The sequence below is a fragment of the Canis lupus genome, chromosome 30 (assembly GCF_003254725.2).
Source record: "Canis lupus dingo isolate Sandy chromosome 30, ASM325472v2, whole genome shotgun sequence".
In the NCBI taxonomy this organism is placed as follows: Eukaryota; Metazoa; Chordata; class Mammalia; order Carnivora; family Canidae; genus Canis; species Canis lupus.
In genome coordinates this window covers 9612244-9637405 of record NC_064272.1, presented here as the reverse complement: position 1 = coordinate 9637405, position 25162 = coordinate 9612244, and the positions used below count along the sequence as shown (strand labels likewise).

General features: G+C 39.5%; 2 protein-coding genes across 9 annotated transcripts in view; one reads left to right on the top strand and one right to left on the bottom strand.

Moving 5' to 3' along the window:
* The window catches only part of SNAP23 (synaptosome associated protein 23), a 38765-nt gene extending 22251 nt beyond the window's left edge, over nucleotides 1-16514 (bottom strand). Inside the window, exons 1-2 of one of the 6 annotated variants that reach the window (XM_035709123.2) lie at nucleotides 16375-16514; nucleotides 14868-15062 (exon numbers count right to left, since the gene is read on the bottom strand). The gene's annotated coding sequence lies outside the window, so the exon portion shown is untranslated. Of the gene's footprint in view, nucleotides 1-13980; nucleotides 14347-14453; nucleotides 14836-14867; nucleotides 15063-16374 lie in introns of those variants that run through there. The other 5 variants (XM_025473062.3, XM_035709124.2, XM_025473060.3 and 2 more) reach the window with 5 other exon arrangements.
* Nucleotides 16515-17411: 897 nt separating this feature from the next.
* Nucleotides 17412-25162, top strand: part of ZNF106 (zinc finger protein 106) — a 64100-nt gene continuing 56349 nt past the window's right edge. The window contains exon 1 of one of the 3 annotated variants that reach the window (XM_025473054.3): nucleotides 17412-17575. The gene's annotated coding sequence lies outside the window, so the exon portion shown is untranslated. The remainder of the gene's footprint in view (nucleotides 17576-25162) is intronic. The other 2 variants (XM_035709119.2, XM_049104069.1) reach the window with 2 other exon arrangements.

Sequence of the window (25162 nt, the reverse complement as noted above, 5' to 3'; positions counted from 1 at the left end):
GTGACTTTTTTTTTTAAAGATTTTATTCATTTATTCATGAGAGACACAGAGAGAGAGGCAGAGACACAGGCAGAGGGAGAAGCAGGCTCCATGCAGGGAGCCTGATGCTGGACTCGATCCCGGGACTCCAGGACCACACCCTGGGCCAAAGGCAGGCACTAAACCGCTGAGCCACCCAGGGATCCCGTATAGGAATGATTTTATAAAAATAACTCATTTTATATGGGAAAGCAAAGATTTTGCATAAAATATTTTACTAAGTTAGCTTCGTGACTTATTCTTTCTCATAAAATTAATCCCAATGTAAATTGCTCTACCAGTTACACCCATACTGTTTATTACTGTATGATAAAAATGTATGATTCTCTTTGGTATATTTTGATTATACTTTCATGGTAATCAATATATTGACAGCAAGTGGGAATTTCTGTTCATAGCAGGCTAGCATAGTGGTAAGTAGCAAGAATTCCAGCGTTCAAATTCTGACCCCAAAATGTATTGGTTGTATGACCTCAGGCAAGTTAGCTAAACCCACTACAACTCAGTTTCTACATTTGTAAAATAGAGATAAGACTTTTTATGAGGATTAAAAGATGATCCATACAAAATGCTTATTATTAATGCCTGATACATGGCCAGTATTCAAGTGTCAGCCATTATTTTAAAATTCTTAGGGAAGCAGAAAGAAATAGGTAAAAGAAAAGCAAAACAACAGTGTTAAATATAAGTGATATTAATCTAAATGCTACTAAATATTAATTGTTCTGTTTATAAGGCTAAATACAAATATTAAAGTTGATAATACTATATGAGTTATACATCTGAACTATTTTCTTTTTTTTTCTTTTTTTTTTTTTTTTTACATCTGAACTATTTTCATGCCAGCCATGAGTCTGCACATGTCAAGACAGATATTAAACAGGTTTAAATTAAGCCAAGTTTCCGGCTGATAGGTACTTATCTAGACAAATATATATATATATATATATATATATATATATATATATATATATATATAGCTTTTTCACGTTTAAAAAATTAAAGACTGCTTAAAATGTTTTGTGTTTTTTTTTCCTAAGGCTGAGGAAACACAAAACCACATAAAATGGTGAAGGTCAGTATATGAAGTGAACAAAATAAGACTTAAAAATAATCAAATATTTGCTATAAAGAATACGGATAGAAAAAAGTCTAAAAGGGAATCATTAAAATATAACCAATAACAATGGTGATAGAATTAAGAGTGATTTTTCTTCTCTTCCCAATTGACCAAATAGTTTGCAATGTAGTTATGCTAATTTTAAATTTCATGCATTTATTTTCATCATAATGGGATGGAGCCCTGGTCGGGGGATGTCTCTGTTCAGTGGGGAGTCTGCTTCTTCCTCTCCCTCTGCTCCATGCCCCTTTCCCTCACATATGCCCCCCTCAACTCGTACTCCCTCAATCTCCCCCTCTCTCAAATAAATAAACAAAATCTTAAAAAAAAAATAGCTTATGACAACCAAGAAAGCAGATTCATAAGACTGGAGGAAAAAAGACAAGGAATTAATTTTAGATCTTATTTCATAAACATAATTATGAATTCTTAGCCTCTCTTGAGAGGAATCTTCTGTTGGCACATATTCCCAGTAAAAGTTTGTGGGAGTATTTTTATTCATTAACAGATGATCACCATTTCAAACCACAAAGGTATAGAAATAATACAGAACAATTTGTCCTAAAGGTTCTGCTAACAAATGGTTAGAGCAAAGGCCCTTGCTGAAGTTTGGTTGGGAATCATATTTTATTCATGTCAGGTGGCAGAAATGGGTTCTCATGAGTTCTGAATAAGTTCTTAGCACTTTCATGGCAAAATTCTAATAAGGCATGAATAAAAGAGGGTCCCACAAAGAAGCAGAGAACTTAGCTAGAATAGAGAATTTACAACTCCATACCGGAATACAATCAATCTCCCGTCACGGCTCTTCACCTCCAGTATATTCTCTTTCTCCAACCTTCCTACCAATAATCAGGGATTCAAAGACAATGTATGTAATTAGAAGCTATTTAAAAGGTAACATGTAGGATGTGCTTTAAAATAATTCAGAGGTGGGTAAATGGGTGGGAGTACAGAGGAAACAAGATTGATCATGACTGTTGAAGCAGGTGAATAATACATGAAGTGTCATCACGCTACTTTCTCAGCTTTTTATTGTTAATTATTATGAAAGAAATCAACATATACAGAAGTTTTTTTAAGTGGCAAGTAACTTTTTAATAGTCACTACTCACCATTTTGTAAGTCTAAATAGTAAGGAATTAAGAAGAATCACAGCAACAACTACAATACTTACAAACCACTATACATGCAAGGCACTATTTAAAAAAAAATATTTTATTTGAGAGAAGGGGGCGGGGCTCAGAGGGAGATGGACAGAGAGAGAGACTCTTAAGCAGGTTCCATGCCCAGCACAGAGCCAAAATGGGGCTCAATCTTACAACTCTAAGATCATGACCTGAACCAAAACTCAAGAGTCTAATGCTTTTTTTTTTTTTTTTTTTTTAAGATTTTATCTATCCATGAGAGACACAGAGAGAGGCAGAGATATAGGCAGAGGGAGAAGCAGGCTCCCCAAGGGGAGCCTGATGTGGGACTAGATCCCGGATCCCAGGACCATGACCTGAGCCAAAGACAGATGCTCAACCACTGAGCCACCCAAGCGTCCCAAGAGTTGAATGCTTAAGCAATTGAGCCACCTGGGCATCACCATGCAAGACACTATCCTAAGAAATTTTTTAAAAATACACACACACACACTCATTCATTTAATCCTTAAAATACTCTCTTAATCTGTCCAAGTTGCTACAACAACAAAAAACATAGACTTAGTAATTTATTAACAACAGAAATTTATTTCTCACAGTTCTAGAAGCAGAAGTCTGAGCTCAAGGTGCTAGCATTGGTTAAGTTCTCATCAGGGCCCTCTTGCTGATGCCTTATATGGTGGAAGGGGCTAGGGAGTTCTCTGGACCCTCTTTTATAAGGCACTAATCTCATTCATGAGGACTCCACCTTCATGGCTTAAGCACCTCCCAAAGGTTCCACCTAATAATGCCATCACAGCAGGAATTAGGATTTCAACATAGGAATTTTGGTAGGAAGACACAAACATTCAGACCACAGTAAACACTATTTAATTCCACATTTTACATATATACAAACTAAGGAACAAGGAGGTTAAGCAACTTTTGCAAGGTCACATAGTATAGTCAGGTTCAAACCTCGGTGGACTGATTCAGAGTATGTGCCTTCAATTACAATTACATACGTTAAAAAGAGGAGAGTAGAGAGACACATTATCAAGTCATTCAAATGTGTAGCAGCTTTGCCAAGAAAAGTATATATATGAAATCCCTGCCTTCCCCTTTTCAAGGAGCAAGTCTAACTCCAGTCAGAATTAGAACAGTGGTTCCCAGTCTTGGTTACACATTATAATCACCTAGAGGCCCAAGCCTTAAATCAGAATCTCGGAGGGTGAGAGCCGTTTGATTTTAAACCTTCCCAGTTAACTCCAATGGGCAGCCAAGGTTGAAAACCACTATTTTAGATGAAAGTTGTTTGGTTTTTAATGTATAGCCAAGAGCTAATTGAGGATATCCTACCCCTGCAGAAATTCTGGTACCTAATGGAGGAGAAACATACCATTTAACAATGCAGGACAAGAACAACTTAGCTTTTAATAGGTTAAGCACTGAATTACATGTGACCCAGTAATTCTATTCCCAGGTACATTAGAGAGAAATGAAAACATATGCCCACATAAAAACCTGTACACAAATGTTTAAAGCAGCATTATTGCTAACAGCCAAAAAGCAGAAAATACCCAAATGTCCATACAAGGGAGTACCATTCAGCCATAAAAAGGAATGCTTCATGCTGCAGCATGTATAAGGCTTGGAAGCATTATTCTAATTGATCAAAACCAGATACATAAGACCCTATATTGTATGGTGTCATTTATGTGAAATGTTCAGAATGGGTAAATCCATAGAGATAAAAAGTAGATTAGTGATTGCCAGGGGATGGGGGAAAGGGGGAAAGAGACTGACTACCAATAGTACAAGGTTTGTTTTGGGGATGATGGAAATGTTCTGAAATTAGTAGTAATGGCTACATAGCCTTATGAATATACCAAAAGCCACTAAATTGTATACTTTAAATGGCCAACTTTACATTATGTGAATTATGTCTCAATTTCTAAAAATTGTAGAAAGATTATTTAAAAGAACAGTCAAGAAAAAAAAAAAACAGTATGAGTAAGAATGAAAAGGAAGATGAGAAGGAAAACATTAATTTTGTAGCTTTTCCTATGCCAAACAATTTTCTGCCACAGTATAAAATATGTTACAGATTGTTAAAATAAATGATAGTAGCTGTAGAGTAGGCACCACTGAAGTAGAAAACTTGTACTTTATAGTCAATGGATCACTTCCTTTCTTCTCCAAAAAGAAAATCAGTGGTTGGAAAAAGGAGAGACCAACCAGGGATGCCTGGGTGGCTCAGTGGTCTGCCTTCAGCCCAGGGTATGATCCCGGAGTCCCAGGATCGAGTCCCACATCAAGCTCCATGCAGGAAGTCTGCTTTCTCCCTCTGCCTATGTCTCTGCCTCTCTCTCCGTGTCTCTCATAAATAAATAAATAAAATCTTTAAAAAAAAACAAAAAGGATAGAACAACCATGTTAAGAAATACACCCGATGTACTTCTTTATTAAGATCCAAGTACGAGGGGATTTCCGGGTGGCTCAGTGGTTTGGCGCCTGCCTTCGGCCCAGGGCATGATCCTGGAGTCCCGGGATCAAGTCCCATGTTGGGCTCCCTGCATGGAGCCTGCTTCTCCCTCTGCCTGTGTCTCTGCCTCTCTTTCTGTGTCTCTCATGAATAAATAAAATCTTTTAAAAAATATATGTATAGCTTAAAAACTAAAGGCCAAAAATGTAAATGTCCACTCCAGCTTAGATGAGATGGAATGACAAAGTTTAAGAAAATTTTAGAGGATTTTTATTTGCTTTACACAATAATGTACTTTCTACATATTCTTTAAAAGGACTTTTTACTTCTTTTAAGTTTTTATTTTAATTCCAGTCAGCTAACATACAGTGTTAGCTGAGTTTCAGGTATACAACACAGTGATTCAGTACTTCCATAAATCATCTGGTGCTCATCATGACAAATACACTCCCTAATCCCCATCACCTATTTAATCCAAACCCTCTCCCCACTACCAAAAAGTTATAAACATACATTGGTTTGGGGCCCCCGGGTGGTACAGTTGGTTAAGCATCCAGCTTTTGGTTTCGGTTCAGGTCATGATCTCATGGGTGGTAAGATCCAGCTCCGCTCTAGGCTCATTGGGGAGCCTGCTTGAAGAGTCTCTCCCTTTGCCCCTCCCCCAACTCGCACACAGGCCCTCAAATAAATAAATAAATACATGTTTTGGGGGGGGGGGGGAAAGAACAAAAGACCAGGACTTTAAAATTTTTAAATGGGGATCGCTAGGTGGCTCAGTGGTTTAGCGCCTGCCTTTGGCCCAGGGCGCAATCCTGGAGTCCCGGGATAGAGTCCCACGTCAGGCTCCCAGCATGGAGCCTGCTTCTCCCTCCTCCTGTGTCTCTGCCTCTCTCTCTCTCTCTATGTCTATCATAAATAAATAAATAAATCTTAAATAAATAAAATTAAAAAAAATTAAATATTAAAAAAGAAAAAACCTCATACACTGGTTTTGTGGATAGGTTTCAGAATACTCTATTGCTCTACAACTTCTGTACAGGACAGTCTATGCAATAGCTATAAGCCTGTGATAATGAAAAACTCTAGAAGATAAAAAATGTTGCAAGCTCCAAATGATACAAGAAATAGTGATATAAGGGGATTCCTGGGTGGATCAGCGGTTTGGTGCCTGCCTTTGGCCTAGGGCGTGATCCTGGAGACCCAGGATTGAGTCCCAAATCGGGCTCCTGGTGTGGAGCCTGCTTTTCCCTCTGCCTGTGTCTCTGCCTCTCTCTCTCTATGTCTATCATGAATAACTAAAATCTTAAAAAAAAAAAAAGAAAAAAGAAAAAAAGAAATAGTGATATAAATAGCATTTTTTTTTAGCATCCAGGATGTCTGTGGGTATTTCAATTCTCATTTCTATAAAATTATAAAGTTTCTTAACCACTGTTTAGGATAGTAAAATGCTGATTTTAAAAATCCAAACTCTCAATAGATGATGTAATATATACAAGAAAATCCTAAATTATTCCTACTCTTTGGCTTTTTTCTTTCAGCAATCAGATACAAACAAAAATACATTAGTTCCAGTATTGTTTATAACGTTGAAAAATTTTGAAGCAATCTAAATAACCAATGACAGGGGACTTGACTGAATAATTATGGTACAACTACATGATGGAATACTATTCAGCCATTTAAGACTATTTTTGAAGACTATATTCTTTCATATTTAATCTTTTTTTTTTTTAATTTTATTTATGATAGTCACAGAGAGAGAAAGAGAGAGAGGCAGAGACACAGGCAGAGGGAGAAGCAGGCTCCATGCACCGGGAGCCCGATGTGGGATTTGATCCCGGGTCTCCAGGATTGCGCCCTGGGCCAAAGGCAGGCGCCAAACCGCTGCGCCACCCAGGGATCCCTCATATTTAATCTTAATCAAATATATATAAGTACATAGTTTGAGATGTCAAATAGTTCTACAGCAGTAATGAATAGCAATTCCCCTGCCTCCCCTTGTGCCAAACCAATTCCTGATTCAAGGAGCCAAGAGGCAGAATTTTCAACAGTACTAGCTGTTCCAGTGTTTAACTTCAAATTCCTAAATCATATGTTTATAGTGTTGTTTCTTGATATTTTCTAACTTTGTGGATATCATCCATGAACTTTCTACAATGAAGGTATTTTGCTCTTATACCTCTTCATCTCCTATTTTGTACATTTGTCCTTATAGATTGGTCGGCTAATTAAATTCTTGGGTGGAAATCAGAAGTCCTGAAGCAATAAAGAAATCTGTTTAATTTTGGCTCTCCCAGTCAAATACAGATGACCATAAAATCTGTCCCTCAAATAATACTTTTATTAATTCCAAAGAACCAGGTTCCATGGAACATGACTTGGAAACTACTTACCTACAGAAACTTCTGCTCAATTAATCAGTTATCTGGGAACAAAGTTTCTGCTCAATTTTTTTTTTTTAAGATTTTATTTATTTATTCATAGAGACACAGAGAGAGAGAGAGAGGCAGAGGCACAGGCAGAGGGAGAAGCAGGCTTCATGCAGGGAGCCCGACGCGGGACTCGATCCAGGGTCCCCAGGATCAAACCCTGGGCTGCAGGCGGCGCTAAACCACTGCACCACCGGGGCTGCCCTTTGCTCAATTCTTATCTCAGAAAATAGTCTCTGAAAAATAAATCTTGGAGATCATCCAGTCCAACTTCTTTATGTTAAGAGAATAAAATGCAGCACTTCTAGCTCTTAGGTTCTTTCCACAATATACAATCTGTTCTGGAGGAGGGGGAGGTGGGAACCGACTTGATGGTAACCGAGGACAAAGCAGTTGTTTGCAGAGTTCTGTGGTCTTAGGAGGGCACACCAGACCAGGACCCACCTGAAGAAGAAAACTAAGGGCAAGGTTGTCAGAAGAGAATGTAGTGAAATCTAGCTATGGTGACTGCCCAGAGACAGCTGAGAGTTCCCTTAATACTTATGGAGATTCAGCAGTCTGTGTAGCCTGAAAGTTTAGCAGAAAGAGATCCTAGTCCCCGAATATCTCCTTCTTAATTCAGTCCACGAACGTTTTTTAAGCATTTAGCTATTAAATAAGGGAACATATTCTGATATCAGGAAAACTATCCTTTCTTTTTAAATGTATATTTTATTTAGGATATGGAAAATCTTCTCCATTGCATCTAAACATATACAGTTTCAAAAAAAAAAAAAAATAAATAAATAAACATATACAGTTTCCAGGTTTTCAATTTTGCCTCTCTACAATACTAACGTCTTCCTAGCTTAAGGCTAAGACCATATCAACTAATGTTGATATGCCAGGTTGGGCTGAAAATGATTTGCTTTAATTCTCCTGTAACTAAACTTCCTACTTCTAGATTAGGTGAGATAATTTAATAAATTGTGTTGATTGAGCATAATGTAGTGGCTAATAACATAGACCCTGAGGTCAAACAGACCCTGAGTTCATCCTAGCTCTGATACCTAGGCAATTTACCCTAACCTATTCAAGTCTGTTTCCTTGTACATTAGGATAACAGTTCTATCTCCCAATGTAGTCTCACAAATTAATTGATGTATGTGAAGTGTTTAGCCCCCAGTAAAGACTCATGTTATTTATGTTCACTGTCTGTGGTATCTGACTGTTTTGAGAGGCTAATCCAAAAGTTACCGGGTGAACTTAGAATCAGAGCCAAAATACTTTGGATTGTTGGAGTGAATATTTTACTCAAGCAGGGTGAACCTTGCTAGTCATCCCCACCTCACAGCTACATCTCATGTCATAATAGTAGCTCTTTCTTGAAGACTCAAAAGATGAATAATGGAGAATAAACAAAGAATAGAAATAAGGACAATAGAGAACAAAGTAGAAATTCAGACATAGGCCATCACTTTTAGGGTAAAAGAATTTAGTTTTTCTTTAGGAATATGTTTATTACTCTTAGATCTCATTTTTCAAAATAAAGATTGTATTTATTTATTCATGAGAGACACAGAGAGAGGCAGCGACATAAGCAGAGGGAGAAGCAAGCTCCACGCAGAGAGCCCAATGTGGGACTTGATCCTGGTACTCCAGGGTCATGCCCTGAGCTGAAGGCAGATGCGCTCAACCGCTGAGCCACCCAGGTGTCCCTAGATCTCTTTTTAATACGAAACATTAAAAATGTTCACACATAGGGGTGCCTTGGTGGCTCAGTCAGTTAAGCGTCCGACTCTTGATTTCAGCTTGGGTCTTGATCTCAGGTTCGTGAACTCAAGCCCCCAAGTTGGGTTCCATGCTGGGCACGGAGCCTTAAAAAAAAAAAAATGTTCACACATAAAGAAGGAAGGAAGGAGGGGCACCTGGGTGGTTTAGTCAGGTAAGCATCTGCCTTCAGCAGCTTGGGTCATGCTCCTGGGGTCCTGGGTTCAAGCTCTGCATCAGGCTCCCTTCTACCTTTCCCTCTGCTGCTCCCCCTGCTTGTATGCTCTCTTGCTGTCTCTCCCTCTCCATCAAATAAATAAAATAAATACATCTTCTTAAAAAAACAAAAAGAAGGAAGGACAAAAGGAAGGAAGGATGCCCATGGACAAAAAGTACAGGTGTACAATACTCAAAATAGTCTAGGTTACACCAAAAAGAGTCCCTGCTCTGATTAGGAAATTTAATTCTTTCTAAAGTCATTTAGATGGAGCTTTATTTATGTTAAGGTTAGTTTCCTCTTTTTACTTCCTCTCTCGCTTCCTTTCTACTTCCTTCTATGAGAACAATGTTACCATTCTTATAAAACTCAAAAACTATTCAAGTGTAAGAAGTATACCACTGTATCATATCTATTAAATGCCTTGGTTTCAAAGAGTACTGAAGCACATGATTCAAGACAGAAACCATACTACTGAGAAAATACCACTAAAATCAAGAACCAAAAAGATCAAAATTACACTTCAGTTTTAAAGAAGTACTGTTTATAACTTAATTGCTGAAGTCCAATACCTAGTTTTCAAATCCTGCTCAACCCTGGAATTTCCATAATTCTACTCTAAGTGACCAGAATATAATCCTAGGAAGGTAGATCTACATGTGGTTATAATCAATTATATTAGCACCATCTAAAAGAAAGGCTATGAAAACAGAAAAGAGATGCTCTGTAAGAGTTAAGCAAGAGGCTCAAGAATGCAGCCAAGTAGGAGAGACATACAATCTAGCAGACTTAATTAAGTATGGTACATGCCAAGGAAGACATCAAGTGTGAGGCAGGATCAACTAGCAAGGCTTTACCTTGCCTGAATGAAATATTAACCCAAGTCATCCAAGTATTTGGCTCTGATTCCAAATTCACTTAGAACCTTTCTGGTTAGCTTCTCAAACAGTATGATACTAGGAAACAGATACCAGAGATAGAGAACTCAGGTCCCTGGAAAAGAATATTCTCCATGGTAGGTTAATATAGTGGCATTCTTGGGGTGGCTGGGTGGCTCAGTAGGTGACACATTTGATTTTGGCTCAGATCATGATCTCAGGGTCCTGGGATCAAGCCCCATGGCAGGTTCCATCCTCAGCAGGGTCTACTTATCCCTCTCCCTCTGCCCCTCCCCCTGCTCATGCTCCTCTCTCAAATAAAGAAATTTAAAAAAAAAAAAAAGTGACATTCTTCTTCATACAAAAGGCAATACAGTGTAGTGGTTAAGTGCCCAATACTTGGAGACATGTTTTTAAATCCTGACTGTTGCTTAATTTACTTCTCTGTGCTTCAGGGTTTTTTTCATTAGATGAGAATATAATGTTTATTTTGAGCATTTTAAGGATTGAGTTAATTCATCCTAAGCATTTAAACCTTGGCTGGTATGTAGTGTTCAATCTTTATTGATCTCTACAGCCCGATGGGTTCATAGGTCTCAGATAATCCACAGTATAGCTATTTCCCCTGGAGCTGAAGTGGAAGAGCAAGGTTCTTGTCTCATGGAGTTTCATCTCAGGATGAATCTCTCGGACAAGGGAGACTGAATAAAGTGATAGAGTTTTATTTTTCTTCTTTTTTTTTTCCAGTTTAAAAGCAACATTTATAAATAATGAAAACAAGATACAGTGGATAGCAGCAAGATTTTTCAGCTCCCATGAGCTCTTGTGCAAGAGCAAACAGTGTCTGTTCTGTCCATGCATTGCCCCAATCCAGTTCCAGGAGGTCATGAGAAAAGATATGTGAAGGGGGTGAAAGAAAATCTCGAGAGAAAAAGAGTGTGCAAGGAACATGTGTCCTGAAGAGGACACATTCCACCATCAGGTGTGGAATCCGAAGAACAAAGCAACATCAGTTCAGATTTTAAAACAACACCTTATCCTGTGCTATGTCACTCCACAACTAGGCTGTCCACGGGTTTGTGTCCAGCTGTCAGGGGGGGCAGAATCACACACTCCCAGAGTAGAAGCACGTCCACGCTTGGTGAGGCGGGGTGGCGCTCTCCATGCTGAGGGTAAGTCCACAAAGCCCCTGATGATCCCAAAACTCTGTCCCTTGTTGCTGTACCCCTGCCACCTCTGACGGGGCTGCTATCATCGCCTGGGAAGCACTGGCTCCTAAGGCTGATCTGTGGCTGCTTAATGAGGGTTTTATTTAGGAGATTTCAGTGGAATACCATCTAAAGAGGAATTATAATTTTTATGATTCCTATCTATTTCTATTATAATTTTTCATAATTGCTAAACATCTCTTGTGATTTTGAGAATCGAAATCCAAGCATGATCAACCCTAAAAAAATTGTGATTTTAGACTATCAAAAAAGTGTCACAATGTAAGACCTCAGTAATCATGCCAGAATATATTATATATGCATACAGAGTGGGCAGGGTGGCTTTAAAAGGCAGACACAGAAGACAGGTTTTGAAGGGCTTGTATTCTCTACCAAGAAGTTTGGATTTTATTTTATAAGTCTAAGAGGCCATCTAAAGGTAAACTCAATTGTCAAAGCATTGTTCAAATAAATTTAAATCCAAGTTACAGATCTCACAAAAATCAAGACAATGGGAGGATTCCACAGAAATATACTTATCAGTGATTTAAATATATTAGTAGCAATACAACCTAAAATGGAATCAAAATCAAAATGTCAGTGAATTTAAATGAGTGCAAACGGAACACCACCTCCACCACTAATATTACAAAAGGAACAGTACATGCTGTTTCCTGGCTCTACAATCCACTTCCTCCAGTTGTTGGAGGCACTGGATCCATCTGTTTCAAGTCTCTATCCACAACAAAGAAAAGACCAGTCTTTGTCATCTGGTCTTCTCTCAATCTACAGAACCGGAATCCAAATACAGCACTAGAATAAAAAAGTTCAGCACTACTGAAAGCAAGCAACATCATATATTATAAACACTAAAAAATACATAACACTAAGAACAAACACAACTAAAAAAACAGACTTCCAGAATGCTTTAAGACAGGAACCAAAGCAAGTGAGAAAAAGCACTTTAATTCAGAAGGGAAAAAAAGGCAGCTGATTTCACAAAAATGTCGGAAGAGCAAACATCCTCTTTTTCCCTTTTGCTATTCTAATCTACTTTCATCTGGTGAAACAAGATAAGTAAGTTTGCTAGAATCATGTCACAATAGTGAATGCCACCACTGAGTTCTTAGAATTTTGAAGTCCACTAGCCTAGTCCAATCTTCACTTTATTTCAAAAATGAGTAGGTTAGTTCCAAAGCAGTATTTTCCAGAGTGCAGAGCAAGAACACTAGATCATTTCAGCTGTTACGTAAGCAATAGTTATTTAAGTTACATATTTACTATAATGCATACTAGAAAAAGGTATACATAAAAACCATGACTTCACAGGTTATCACTATGGAAGAAGGTAGTGTTGAAAACAAATCTATTAAAAACATGAAACAAAATAACACAATCTTCTAAAAGGCAAAATTTATGATGGTGGTATGGTTCACGAGGAGTGAAATACTGACAGCTGTCCCATGAACCACAGGGCCTGTTTTTTGTTTGTTTGCTTGCTTCCTTCCTTCCTTCTTGGCTTAAGGTTGTGTTCTGAATGATTAGAAGTGATGCGACCTTCAGTTAAGTGATCCTATTACTATGCTAAAGCTCATTTAAAATAAAAGCAACAAACACTAAGATGCATACAGAAATACTACTGTTTAAAGGAAAGAGTGCCATACTGTTAATAATGGTACAATAAGGCATTGCTATCCTGGAACTAGAATAACAGCAATTTTGTATATACCACAAGCACCTAACAAAACAAAACAGCCTAGTAATAAGATAAATATTTGAGCTGTAGGCTGTTATATGACCATTCTATTTACTTTCACATGACCTGTCCAAAAAAAAAAAAAAAAAAGCATGATAATGTGAACAGAGGTGTTCTTCCTAATACTTGCTAATATTTATGTGAATGTGTCTTTCTCATTATCTCTTGCCAAAGGCACGAATGACAGCTGACCCTTAGATGCATTAGGCATCAATCAACTGTGATGGGGGAAGAACATTAGTTTTTTCGAAATCTTAACTATGAACTATTTTAAGTTTACGTCTCAAAGTATTCTAGCTAATGATGTGCCATGAATTTTCCAGGCTAGGCAAGAACGCCGGAGAACCATTTCTATTTGGTCGTATCTGCTGTATTTTTTACTGGCACATCTGAAAGCCAGTCTTAAGGACATAAAGGCAGAGGGAGTAATACTGCTCTCAGCTCTTGAAATACCTTTGAAATACCTGTTACTGAGAAGCTACGTTATTTCACACGGCTGAGGGAATGCTGTCAGAAGCTGCCAGTATCCAAACACCCCTCCTCAGTTGCCCCCTGCTCCCTGAAGATGACTAGCACAAGGCAAAAATGATACTCCCTTTTCATCTCCTTTTCCCAACTTTGATGCCTTTCGGTTTCCTCTACCCTTACCTACCTTTCCTAAAATGGTGGTGACTAAAGATGAAAAAAAAGGATGCGATGAAACAGCACTTTCCAGGACATCCCGCCCCTCCCCCCCCCCCCCCCCCCCAACAACTCCAGCCTGGAATCGTAAAATCCAGTGTTCCAGGGATCCTTCGTGCGTCTACAGTAAAGCCGCGAATCCGGATGGACTTTCCTCGAGAGCACGGACTCTGCGATGCCACGCACCTCAGACACCTCCAAACTCTAGCTCAGAGTCATTCGATCACTGTGGTCACATACAATTAATCCCGACCACAGCAACACTGCAGGGGTGGGGGAGTGGGAGTTTACCTCCGCTAGGTTTTGAGGCGGGGTTCAACCAACCACCATCCTGCCGCCCTTCCTCCGCCGGCCCCGCGGTGGTTTCCTGGCAGCGCGGGTCCTTGCTTCGGGCCCGACCTGCCCAGTCCGGGCCAGAGCACCCCCCACCCTCCCCTTTAGACCGACCGCACCAAGTTTTAAACCGTCACGGGAATCCCCTTGCTTCTTGGGAACTGGATCCCGATCTCCAACCGAGTTGCTCCCTCAACCCCCCTCCCGAAGGCTCACCAAGCAGTTCCGGCCACTCCTCTCGCGCGGCAGCGGCTCGGACACCCCCCGGACGGGACCTGGACCTGCGTCCTCCCGGCGCCTGCGCGCGCCTGGCCCGCGCGCATGCGCACTGCCTCGGCCGCGCGGGCGCGGACACCGCTGGCGCCGGAGCCAATCACCGTCTGAGGGGTTTACATCTCCCTGCCACGCAGGCGGGGAGCCTGGGGACTCACCCGTTAGCCGGATAATTCGGATCCCTCCCGAAGTGCAACAAACATTTGTTAAGGGTAAACCGTTTACTGGAAGAAAAGAAGGCGAAAAGAACGCCTTCCCTGCCTTCCGGGGCCTTTCGATCTGTCTAGATTGGAGATCGACATGGAAACAAATGATAGTGCATAGAATACAGTGCGTGGCATTGGAAACGTCCGAGGCGGGCTTGGCGCACAATGAAAGAAGAGCCTTATTCTTAGGGATGTTTGGAAGGGTTCCCAGAGGAAGTGGCTTTTCAATCAGGAAGGCTAAGTAGTTCTCCCAGAAGTCTGGGGTGGAGGGCCACAGTTTTTTCCAACCCGTGGGAACAGCGTGTGCCATTAAGAACATAGCGCCTTCGGTAAATTCCTCGTAGTTCATCCTAGTTAGAGGCTTACAGCTCATTGTGTATCTCCGGGTGAAGTGGAGAATAAGCTTTAAATAGTCAAGTCGGCAATGGGTCCGATCTTGGAAGGTTTTGCACTTTTGGACTAGTGAGCCTGGACTTTATGCTATGACCTCAGAGACCCATTGAAGGATTTTTAAACGGGTTCAGGAACTCTTCTAGGCGCCTCAAAGAATAGAGCACAATGCTGGAAATTTAAAAAAAAAAAAGTATTTCAGAGAAGAAATAATGGTTTTGGGAGAGAGAGAAGATACCTCCTCAATTATAAGAGGAAGTAGGTGTTTTATGTTTAGTAACAGGAAGTTAAAGAAGTTCTCATCTGATGACCTCTGTTTTCTCTATGAAGTAGGAGATGATGTCATCTAATAGAAAAGAAGTTGGGAGGTTTTTTTTTTTTTTTTTTTTTGAGATTTTATTTATTTACTCATGAGTGACACAGATAGAGAGGGAAAGACAAAGGCAGAGGGAGAAGCAGGTTCCATGCCGGGAGCCCAGTGTGGGACTCCATCCCAGGACTCCAGGATCATGCCCTGGGCCAAAGGCAGAGATGCTCAACCGCTGAGCCACCCAGGTGCCCCTGGAGTTAGGAGTTTTAAGGCAAGTGGAGAGTTTTGAAATATTGTTACAGAAGTGATAGAACAAGTTGACCTTGAACAAGTAGTCGGACTGTTAAGCAGTGTCTAGGGCCTGTATAAGATTGGTAAAAGTGAACTCTCCAGCTTCTAACCTCCTGTGTGACTTACTAAAGCAGCAGTCACTTCTTCCACTTCTGGGCAGAAGTGGACAAAATGTATGGTTGAGTTTATTTATGGTTGGGATAATGCTATGGTTCTCAACCAGAGGCATCTTGGCCTTTGAAGATGACAGGGATTGGAGTGGGGGATGTAAAGGATGTAACGTAAAGGCATGTAAAGGACATGAAGGTGGGAGATACTATAGGCATCTAGTGTCCAGGGATGCTGTTAAGCACCCTACAATGCACAGGACAGCACAAGAATTATCTCCAAATAGCACCTGGGTGGCTCAGTTGGTTAAGCGTCCAATTCCTGATTTCAGCTCAGGTCATGATCTCAGGGTTTTGAGATCCAGCCCCACATTGGGCTCTGTGCTGGGCTTGGAGCCTGCTTAAGATTCTCTCTCCCTCTTCCCCTCTTCACCTCTAAAAAAAGTTATCTCCAAAGTATCAATAGTGCCAAGGTTAAGAAGCCTTGACCTAGGGGTACCCAGGTGGGTCAGTCAGTTGGGTGTCCTATTCTTGGTTTCACCTCAGGTTGTGATTTTGGGATTATGGTGTCAAACACTGGGCTCCACACTCAGCTAGGAGTCTGCTTCTCTCCCTCTGTCACACCCTGCCCTCCCTTCACCCCCTGCTCTCTGTCTTTGTCTCTCTCTCAAATGAATAGAATAAATCTTTAAAAAAAGAAAGAAAGAAAAGAAAGAAAGAAAGAAAGAAAGAAAGAAAGAAAGAAAGAAAGAAAGAAACCCTGATCTATGATTACCTTGATGCTCACCAATGGCTCATCTTACTCTTCTACAAGCTTTTCCTTGGACTATAGCCCTGAACTTTTAGGGTAAAGTAGTCCTTCCATTGCATACTTTTGAAGGAGAGTAGAATGAGCATGTACCTGAGACCTTGAGTGTTTCAAGGACTTGTGATGTCACAAATACAGAATTGGAATAGTTCTTCAGTCCTCTAGATACAAATCTGGACTTCTACATAGTTGAAGGGAGGTGCTTGCTTTGGTTTTAGGTATTGAAGATCTTGTTAAACACAGACATTGTTAGAACTTCAATAATATAGGAGTAACGCTTCACACCATTATTAATCTTAATGTAACTTGATTTATCTGATTAGCTGTAGTTACTAAAATAGGATCATGAGAGAATGAATATGGGCTACATTTAATAAAGGAAATAAATATGGTAAGTATTAATAAAAATATCATCATAGGTATTCATGGATTTTTTTTGCTTTATGACAGGCACCCATTCATAGATAGGCACTTGACCTGCATTATGTCATTTAATCCTAGCAACCCCCTGAGAGATACCATTATCCCAATTTTAACTGTGCAGAAACTGAGATTCCAAGAAAACTTGTAATTTGCCCAAAGTCATAAATTAGTAGAAGCTAGGTCAAGATTTGAACTCATATCTGTCTGTCCTCAAGCTCTTAGACCTTCCATTAAACATCAGTAGGTTTTACAAGGCAGGAGTGGTTGGAAATTTAGCTTAAACAATTGCCACTGCATAAAGGGAATGCTGGTGATTTAGGAAGAGAGTAGAAGCAACAGGGAGGCCCAGAAAGAGCAAAACGAATGAAAAAAGAACTAAGGAGGCTGGTCACAGGTGCGTTCAGGGCTGCAGAGTAACTTCTGCAAGCCGACCTGCCTTTGATCTTTCTTTTCCAGTAAAGTCTCTTTACCCTGTGTCCGTTGTTCACTCTTGTGTGTTCAAATAAAGCTAGATTATTGAGAAAGGCGGACTGCAAAGAGGAAAAAAAAAAAAAAAAAGGAGCGTGACGGCGGCGGTGTGCGCCTGCGCGCTGGCGGCGGCGGCGGCGGCGGCGGCGGCGGCGGTGGTGCCCGGGGGGGAGGGGGCCCGGAGTGGGCCGCCGGACCCAAAACTGAGAGGGGCCTAGGGGACCTCCCTCGCTGGGACCTTGGCGGCCCGATGGAGTAAGAGGGGTCGGCTGTGAGTGTGAGTATCGAGGCGCCGGGCTGCGTTGGGGCGTATGGGAACGGCGGGGTCCTGGTGGTCTGCCCCTAAGGTTTCGGGCTGCAGGACGCGCGGCCGGGCTTGTGCTCCTGCAGGCTGCGGCGCCGCTGCGCCCGGGTCCTCCCCGCTCCCTGAGCCCGCGCGTTTTACAGGCAGACGGTGCTTCTGGCTTCGGGGTACAGATTCTCGCGGGGGCGTTCCGGCTCTGCTTCTAGTCCCAGCAGGAAACGCGCTTGCAAGAACCTTGACCTTTAGGGGAGGCCGCCGACCTCTTTCGGCCCCCGGTTCCGCAGGGATCTCGTAGGTCTAGGTGCTTAGAGGCCTACGGGTCACAGGCCAGGGACACCTTTCGACCTCTAGTGACTGACAGCCTCCGTTCTTTTGCCTCCTTCCGTCTTCTCTCCGGGTGGGATGCGTCTTAATAATAGCTACTAATTATGGAGCGCGTACTGTGTGTCAGCTTAATGTTTAGCCCGAATCTCGGTGCGTAATTACGGGGAGGAAATGCTTTGCACCCCACTCCCCCTTGAGTCTGCTCAGTTTAATCATCCTTGAGACTCAGAGTAAACCATTTTATTGGGAAGTTTGAGATTTCCATGGCTTTTAGAAACTTTAGACTGCCGTTCTAAGGGAGGTTCTCTTACCTAGCAAATAGGTGCTTTATCCACCAGAATGGTTTATATCGAATTTACTCAAGCCGAAAGAACTTTTGCACACTAAGAGCCCTTGCTATTCTAAACCCCAGGGGAAATCCTAAACTTGTTTAAATCCCTGTTCTCCAGTTTAGTTGTGAATGAAACAATGGAGGATAATATTTTGATTCAGTTAGGACTTATTTGGCATCTGCTACATATGTGCCAAATACACTGAGGTTTGTCACAAAAATTGATGAGATACCGTAATGGAAAGTGTTGTTTTGTTTTGTTTGAAGCATATTTCAGATTAGGTCACTAAAAGTTTGATGTCAATTTGCTCAAGCTAACCTAGCTAGAGTAAGTGGTGAAATTCATATCTGCCAAGGCTCATCTTTTTCCAGACACACCAAGTTAAATATTCTAAGCATTTTTGAGAAGCAACTACCTAACAGTTTTAGTTTTTAGAATTAACTTTTCAGTCTAGAAAATAGTAGGTGCCTTTAAAGGTACTAGCTAGTTTTTGAAGAAAACTTCAACATGACTTGGAAGGTGGTAAGAAGGTGTGAAGGAATCTGATGGAGTTAGTTCAGAAGGAATTGCTTTGATTGAAAGGAAGATACTTAAAAAGGAAAAACTGGAAATGGTTTGGAAATTATTTATCTAGGTTAGAGCACAGCACATGTAATCTACTATAGAAGAGGCTCTTGTACAAGGAATAGTGGTAGGTGCTAGCTGGCTTGGTTCTGGCACCGGGAATGGCTCTGTGAGAAATATACATATTGTGTATTTTGTGATTGGAATATCTTAGTGGGAAGTTTAAGATTAATTTGTGTATCCAGTGTATAAGAACACATAGGCAGAGAATTTGAATATGAATATCCCAGTTGCACACTCAGCATGCTAACTCTCTAATTGAAACCTTAGAGTCAGTTGGGTTTTTTTCCTCTTAGAATCTAATCTGAAAGAGACTACCAAGAAATGAGAGTTCCTAGGAGTTGACCAGTAGAGGACTGGTTAAATAAATTATGCATTTGTTAGAATGAGCCAGCTCCCTCTGTGTGCTAATACTGAGTAATAACCAACATATATTAAGTGAAAAAAAAGTGCAAAAGAGGTTTTGTTTTGCAATCTTTTTTTTTTTTTAAGTTTATGTATTTGCGTATATATGTATAGAATATCTCTGGAAGAATATGTAAGAAACTGGTAACAGTGACTGGAGGTGCATGTGGCTGGGAAACAAGGGGAAGTGAATAATTTTCTGTATAAGTTTTTAAGAATTTTTTTATGAAACCTTTAAGCATCCAGAAAAAGGGAGGAAATATTATTTTTTGGTTTTTTTTGAAATATTGAATCCATGTAAATTGATCATTTTAAAATCTGTTGTTACATTGCTGTATTTGCTTTTATTCCTGACATCTCTAAATAACTTTAATATACGGCTCTAATAAAAAGAACAATTTCCTGCTTAACCTGTTAACATAATCACACTAAACAACTAATTCTTCCATATTATATAATACCCCGTGTTTCTTAAAATTTCTCCATATTGGGGGCGCCTGGCTGACTCAGTCAGAGGAGCATGTGACTCTTGATCTCAGGGGTTGTGAGTTTGAGCCCTATGTTGGGTGTAGAGATTACCAAAAAAATTTTTTAATTTCCCCAAATTGTCCTTCCCCACCCCCCTTCTGTTTTGGATCTTATTTACAATTAAAGTCTATGCATTGTATTTGGCTGTTATGTCTCAAAATCTTTTAAAATCTAAAAGTTACGGCAGCCCGGATGGCTCAGCGGCTTAGTGTTGCCTTCAGCCCTGGGCCTGATCCTGAAGACCCGGGATTGAGTCCCACGTTAGGCTCCCTGCACGGAGCCTGCTTCTCCCTTTGCCTGTGTCTCTGCCTCTCGGTCTCTCATGAATAAATAAATAAATAAAAATCTTTAAATAAATAAACAAACAAAATCTAGAAGTCACCTTTTTTTCTCCCTTTCTCTTTTTTTCATCCTGACTTGTTGAAAAGACCTGGTCAATTGTCTGAATTTATCTGATTGATTTCTAGTGATATTCCTTAGGTGGTTACTGCTAAACTGGAAAGTACAGGTAAACACTTAATTGGATTCAGGTTAAACACTTTGGGGACGGTAATAGCTTAAGCTATGTACTCTTTTTTTTTAAAGATCATGTGAGGGGATTGAATTAAATCAAATCTAGAAGCTATGTACTCTTGTTTTTCCCCTATTAATGATGCTGTGATTAGTTAGTGGGTTCAATGGTAAATCTGAGTTTTTCATTGTAAAATTGTATTTCTTCCCTTAAAACCAGATGTAAGCCCTTTTGTGTTTTTAAAATTTAAAACTAGTGTTACCAATTCAAAATATAAATAATTACCTTTAAAAAGACAAAGCTTACTGGAAAATATTGCTGCTCCTTTTTTTTTTTTTTTTTTTTTTTTTTTAATTTTGTTTAGACATTGAGTGAGTGAGCTTGAGCAGGGGAGGGGCGGAGGAAGAGGGAGAGAAATCCCCAGCCGCCCTATGAGGCTCCATCCCACAGCAATGCAATCATGACCAAAGGGAAATCAAGAATCTGGACACTTAACCAACTGAGCCACCCAGGCACTCCATGTTACTGCCTTTTTTTTTTTTTCCCTTAAATTAGAGAGAGCATGGGATTGGGGTCGGGGAGGCAGAGGCAGAGGATCCTAAGCAGGCTCCTTGCTCAGAGCCCCCTATGCAGGGCTCCATCTCAGAATCCTGAATTCATGACCTGAGCTGGAATCAAGAGTCCAGTGCTTAACCAGCTGAGCCACTCAGGTGCCCCATGCTGTTGCTTTTTAAAACAATCCCTGATAACTAGGTGTAGTATCTCATTTTATAGAAGAGGAATTTGAAATTCAGAGATTAAAATTTACTCAAGGTAATAGACTTAAGTATTTTTATTTACTTCCAAGTTCATGCTTTGCCACCATATTTTATAAACTATGAACTGGTATATAAATGTAAAATTGTTATTACTCCTAGTAGTTATGCTACTTGTCCCTTATATCCTTTTGGACAAGTAATCAGTATCTATTGATATTAAACATTTTGGAGTGTCATTAAATGGGGATAGATCTCTGAATGTTTTAGTCTATAATGAACCATTTTGAAATTTCAAAATACTGCATGCATGTCAAAATTCTTGATGATTTCTGGAGTTCCAAAAAAGTTCTATACATGGAAGCATTATGCAGTCTTGGTTGTTGCGCCTAAAGTCTTTGAGGTTTATAAAAATATGAGTTAAAAAATAAAAAAAAATAGTATATGTGTATTATTGTTTTAATTTTTTGAAAAGTACAAAAAGAACTGTAGTGAAAACCTGCACACCTTCAGTTTTTTCCCCACAGGCAGTAACTGTTACCAGTTTCTTGGGTATCCCACTAGAGATACCCTGCATGTTTATGTGTATGCCATTAGTATAAATTTTGACATTCTTATATAGAAGTATCTTAGTAGCATAACCTAAAATAATATTGTTAAAGGTTATACTCCAGCTTTTATTGTTTATATTCCAAATGTCTTTGCTAACTTGTATTCATTCATTCAACAGTATTGAGTACCTATTCTATATTAGATGATGTGGCAACTCATAGGAATAAAATGATGAACAAGACAGGTGTTCCTGCTAGCTGTCAATGAGCTTACCTCCTAATGGGAGAAGTAGTCATTAAGCAAATAATTATACTAATAACTATAGCAAAGATTCACTACCTGCTTTGTGCCAAATGCTTTATGTGGATTTTTTATTTATTCCTCATTCCTTTTTTATTTATTCCCTATGATATTGATACTAATAATACTTTTATTTTATGGATGCACAGAAATATTAAATTACTTGGTCAAGATTGCACACAACTAGTAAGTGATAGAGCCAGGTTTCAAACATAAACAGTCTGGCTATAGAGATCTTGCTGTCTTCTTTAATGCAGTGGTTTTTAATGAGTTTGAGATTATCGCCTAGGGAGGTGTGGAAATTTGTGGGATGTTCTTTGATTTCAAAAATCATTGAGAGGATGACACTGACTTTAGTGGATGGAAATCAGGGTTGTTAGACATCTTGCAACGTAAAGGACATCCCTACCCTATACGGTAAAAAATTGTTACACATTTTGCATCACTTTCAAATGTCCCAGAAGATGTTCATGTAGGTAAAAAATCTGTTTATGATCTTATGGCCTAGAACCAATTTGTTTTACATGTTAATTCTGATTTTTTGTTTTTGTTTTTGCATCAAGCACAGTTACTGTGTACATAAAGAGATTGTGCTTTCTTTATTTCAGAAAGTTTATAAAAGTTGGCCCCTATTTTGGAAAATCATACCACAGACAGCAGTGTGCTATTCCTGGTATTTTTATCAAAATATAACGTGCCTATATCAGTCTATATTTGCAGTTGTCACATTCATAGTCTTACATTATTTAATCTAGTCATGCCCAAACATTTATATTTTGAAATATATACTATTTTCTGATAAATTACTTTTCTGTTTTAGTTAAACATTATTTTGATACTTTAAATTTTACTTGTGTAAGTTACATTAGGTCTGAATTTCATTTCATTAAGGATAGGAGATATTACAAAATATTTATAATAAAGGTATACATATCTTGAAAGAATGATTGTGTGATGACAGTTGGGGAAGCTGGTTGATGAGCACACTGAGGAGTGTTATAAGAATCCCTCATATTTATGTATGAATGAAAATTCTTGTAATGTTTTAGAAAAAAAGACTCTGGGTCTGATATGGTTGAGAATTGCTATTCTGTTCCAGCATTAGAAATAGTCAGAGTTGTGATAAGTGTTATGAAGAAAGTATATGATTTTAGGAGAGAAGTGTATTTGAGGGAATATGGCCTAATCTGAGAGATCAAGGAACACTTCCCCAGGTAGCTGACATTTGGACTGAGATTTATTTGAAGGATGAGTAGTTAACAAGATGGAAAGGAATTAAAAGCATTCTAGGAAGAGGGACCAACATATGAAAGGGGGGAGAAGGAACATGGTAGATGGAAAGAACTGGGAATACTATTTTTGTCTGGTGTATAGAGATCTAGAGGAAAAGTAGCTCAAACCTAGTACTTAGTAGCAAGGGTCCTATCAAGTGGGCTTTGTTAAATATTTTGGTTTTTATTTTAAGTAATGGGATACATTGAAGGGCTTTTAAATGTCAGGGACTGAGGCATAAAACATAGGAGTGTATGGGCTTGGTTTTTTCAATGTATGGTTGAGGGAATCATAGAAGTGTATGTTTAGGTGAAGGTGAAATTGAAGTAAACTAGAATGCTGAGCCATTTCATGAAAGACAGCTGCCTCTTTCAAGCTGTCACAAGTTGAAACTAGGTCTGAATAAGCATATAGTAAGAAGTGGAATAATGATAAAAACTTACAAAGAAAACCTAGGGCCATAATGGGTTCATTGAAGGTTTTTTTTTTTTTTTTTTTTTTTATGATAGTCACAGAGAGAGAGAGAAAGGCAGAGACATAGGCAGAGGAAGAAGCAGGCTCCATGCACCGGGAGCCCGATGTGGGACTCGATCCCGGGTCTCCAGGATCGCGCCCTGGGCCAAAGGCAGGCGCCAAACCGCTGCGCCACCCAGGGATCCCCCTCATTGAAGAATTCTATCAAGTATTTAAGAAGAAATAACACCGAACTTATATAGGCTTTCAGAAAATAGACAAAGGGGAACCACTTCCAAACTCATTTCACTAAGTCAGCATAACCCCAATAATTAAAACCTAATATAAACATTATAGATTTAAAAGAAAATTACAGGAGTGTGCCTTATGAACATAGTCCACAAATAATTCTGGGCAAACTATTAGCAAATCATAATATGTTATGACTAAGTGATTAAGGATAAATGGATAGGTATGTATCTGATAAAGCAAATATAGTAAAATGTTAATGGTAGAATCTAGGTGGTAGATATAGGGATGTATGGGAAACTGAGTGTGGGATATTCACTATTCTTTCAGCATTTTTGTGTTTGAAATTTTCAAAAAAAAAACAAAAAAACAAAAAACAGGGAGAAAACGGAATATTATGAACAGATTTGAATTTTAAAGAGATTACTTCTGGGGGGATCCCTGAGTGGCTCAGCAATTTGGCGCCTGCCTTTGGCGGGGCATAATCCTGGAGTCCCGGGATTGAGTCCCACTTCAGGCTCCCTACATGGAGCCTGCTTCTCCTTCTGCCTGTGTCTCTGCCTGTCTCTCTCTCTGTCTCTCATGAATAAATAAATAAAACCTTCAAAGAGAGAGAGAGAGAGATTACTTCTGCTGCAGTGTTAGGAATTAGGAAAGTACAGGATTACCTGAGAGTAGTTTAAGAGAGGTTGCTGAGACCATTTGGGAGGATATTATATGGCTGCTCTTTTTAGGCTGGCAATTTCAAAGTAAATTTGAGCCCTAGGAAAATTTCCAAGCTGTTGAAATGCTGAATTTTTGAACAGTACCAAATTTTGTCTAAGCATAGTTTTGCTACTTACTTGCTGTGATATTTAGATATATCACTGCCGCATGCACAGTATGCATGTGACCTTTAATTTAAAAAAATTTTTTTTTAAGTTTCATTTATTTGTTAGAGAGCAAGTGCTCAACAGCTTTATGGCTCAATGCCACAACCCATTAGATCAACAACCTGAGCCCAAACCAAGAGTCAGACACTTAACCAACTGAGTCACCCAGGCACCCCCATGTGAGCTTTTAGTGAACATTAGATTTTTGACATTTACAGAGTGATGTTGAGCATTCCAAAATTTCCAAATACCACTACATTAGTGGCATATAAACTCCGCCCTAAAATCTGGTAAAATACATGGTGACCTTTTTAGAGACTTACTTTCTTAACTATAGGACAAAGGCATTTAGAAAGCTATTAACATCGAACTGCTAAAGTAAA